The 3269-nt window shown below is 36.7% G+C and overlaps 2 pseudogenes; both read right to left on the reverse strand.

The window, feature by feature from the left end:
- Positions 1 to 245: 245 nt before the first annotated feature.
- On the reverse strand, positions 246 to 408 carry LOC145284230 (U2 spliceosomal RNA; annotated as a pseudogene).
- A 142-nt stretch (positions 409 to 550) lies between these two features.
- LOC145284270 (U2 spliceosomal RNA) lies at positions 551 to 732 on the reverse strand (annotated as a pseudogene).
- Between the last annotated feature and the right edge of the window lie 2537 nt (positions 733 to 3269).

Genomic DNA, 3269 nt, shown 5'->3' on the forward strand with positions numbered 1-3269 from the left:
TAGCCATTAGTCACGTGCTCTCGTGTAATGAATGAATGCGTGAATGTAGGATTGACATGAAATTCTTAAAGATAAACAAAAATGACAGAAAATGTGCTGAAATGACTAAAATAAATAAAAAGTAAATGACTTAGAATGACTTTAATGAAGTTAAGGATGAATTGAATGACCTTAAGAATTACTTGAATGCTTAAAAAATAACTGGAATCCTTCAAAAACAATTTGAATGATCTGGAGAATGACTTGAATGGTCTTGAGACTGACGGTTGTAAAGTGGCTGATCATTTTACATAAATTAATACAGAAAAGTGATCCCCCAATTTATATCAAAAAGTTACAAACATAAGTAAAGCATGTAGTAAGAACAGATACTACACTTTGATTTTGGCCAAAAGGCCAAGAAAGGAGTATTTATTTGCTCCCCCACCGAAACAATTAAACACAAGGGCGATTTTTAATGTGGGGAGTGTGTACTTATTTGCTTCCCCACTGAGGAAATTAGGCACAAGGCAGTTTTTTTTAACGTGGAGAGACAGGTGGGGGGATGGAAAAGGGGACCAGCTCCCGATGGGTGGGAAATGGGAGCTGGATAGGGACAATTGGTATGAAGTGTTGACCCTACGTTGACCAATGTCCTATATGTGGGGTTGCCCATCCATATGGTATTTGCTTGCAGTACCTGCCGGAACAGATACTACACTTTGATCTTGGCCAAAAGGCCAAGAAAAGGGTATTTATTTGCTCCGTAACCGAGAAAATTAGGCACAAGGCCTATTTTTAAAGTGAGAACTGAAGGAGAAATGGGGACCAACTCCCCGGGGAGTAGGGGAGCTGGATAGTGATAATTGGTATGAAGGGTTGCCCCTACATGGACCAAGGTCTTATAAGTAGAGTTGCCTCCACATATGGTCTTTGCTTTCAGTATCTGCCGGAACAGATACATCACTTTGATCTTGGCCAAAAGGCCAAGAAAAACTTTGAAAGCTAAGAACAGCATCTATTAACAACAGACCATTGATCGTAACCAAAAAAGGTCAAGCATAAAAGTGTTACGGACAGACCAACCAACCGACAGACTGACCGACCGACGGAGCGACTTATAGAGTCGCTTGCACGCGACTAAATATATATTTAAATCAGATATAACACCTTAAAATGTAAAAAAAGAAAAGTATTCACAATTAAATCTAATATTCTCATCTCCCCTCTCACTTTTTTAATGTCTATTTCTCTTTTGTATATTTTTCTTTTTGTTTTTTACATGACGTCACCACTTATCAAGGCCCAGAAACCACTTGGGAATAAGGGTTATTGCCTTGTTGTAATCAATGGGATAACTTCGTAGTAATCGTTAGTATTGGAGATTTGATAAAGAGTCTTAGTTAAGGGAGCGATTCGTCAGTAATTTGTTTATGTTGGACTTGAAGACATCCATGTTGTAGTCAGATGGAAAACAGGCAAACGGCAAAGAATTCCACAGGCGTGCCCTTCTAAGAAAGATGCTTTGTTCATGGAAACTACGTTTTGATTTAGTCACAGATAAAGAGTGGGGGAAATTACTGACATTGGTTTTAGCTATACGGGTGCTTTTCGTGTAAGATTGGCGAGTTGGTACCAGAGATTGGAACTCGGAAGAGCACTTGCCATGGAAATAACGATGAAACAAAGTCAGGCTCGCATAATCTCTTCTGTGGGAGAGAGGTTGCAGGGAAGAGAGAAGGGCATCCACCACTAAGCCACGAAGTCTATTTTGTACTCTGTCCAGGAAGGATAGGCTGTTTTCAGCAGCTCCAGTCCAGATGTGGTAGCAGGACTCCATCCTTGGATGTACTTGTCTTTTATACAAATAGAGAATTGCATCAGTATGAAATATCTTCTGGAGCGGTAGAAGGATCTCATCATTTTCCCAGCGACCTTTCTTAGTTTTTATATATCTAGAATATTGAGCACTATTCGATTTAACATACGACCTACCAGTTGTATTTAGAGTATTGAGTACATTTGAATTCAGCATCTATTACGTTCGAAGTGATCCATTCCAATATTGCCTGTCTTACATCTACGGAATTCAATAATATTTAATGTAGCATATATTATTTACCGATAATCTTCATAATTTATTGCTCTAGGGATTGTTTCAGTTTATTGAAGGGAACGATAAATACGTAGTATTAAAATGTGTGTTTTAATATATATTTAAAATCTTATAACTTTACCTCTTATTTACCATTTTAAAGGCCGTTTGTATACTGTTTTTGTAGCAAAATATAATGAATAAAATAAAAACAATTTCATAAGTCACCGGTGGAAAAAAACAGGACTCCACCCAGATTGTTATTGAAAGACTAAATAAAATTAAGGTGGTCTTAAGAGCACTATTAAAACCAAGTTTCTAACTTCGTCAGAACAGCAATTATTTTGTTAATTGATCCGAGGAAAAATGGCGAGGCCTCTATAACGCTAATGAAAACACTAATCAATATAAGTGATAATCCAGAGCTCTACTAAAATTCTTTTAAGTGCTTTTATATTTAAATGTAAAACTACTCAATGGTTTTATGTGATTTTTTGTTGTAGCGAATGGCGTTGGAGAGCTCAGAATTTTGGTTACAATACTAGCTGATGTCACCCAAATCCTTTGAAATCCCTTCTATATATCGGGTACAATATAATAATCAATACAATGGTGCTTCGATAATAATAATTATAATAAATATGCATGAATAAAATTATTATATTTAAGCGTATTTTAAGACGTGTATCCGAAATGCCGCGATTTGTACATAAATTAGTACAACATAATAATAAAGAATTAGCTCTATAATAATAATAATTTAATATTGCCGCATTAAGAATCTTTTTAAAATTCAATTAATAACATATTCTTTTACATGGGGATCACCACTTATCAAGGCCCGGAAGCAACTCGGGGATAAGGGTTATTGTGTGTACAATAATCAATGGGATAATATCGTAGTAATAGTTGGTATTGGGCATTTGATAGTTTCTTACTTAAAGGGGCGGTTGATCAGGATTTTTTTTATGTTGGACTTGAAGACATCCAAGTTGTAGTCAGGTGGGAAACAGGGAAACGGAAGAGAATTCCACAGGCGTGCACTTCTCAGAAAGAAGCTTTGTTCATGGAATCTACGTTTTGATTTAGGCACAGATAAAGAGTGGTGGAAATTACTGACAATGGTTTTAGCTAGACGGGTGTTTATCGTGAAAGATTGGCGATGGGGTACCAGAGATTGGAGCTCGGAAGAGCA

Source organism: Euprymna scolopes, chromosome 8, assembly GCF_053919585.1.
Source record: "Euprymna scolopes isolate OS-2025 chromosome 8, ASM5391958v1, whole genome shotgun sequence".
In the NCBI taxonomy this organism is placed as follows: Eukaryota; Metazoa; Mollusca; class Cephalopoda; order Sepiida; family Sepiolidae; genus Euprymna; species Euprymna scolopes.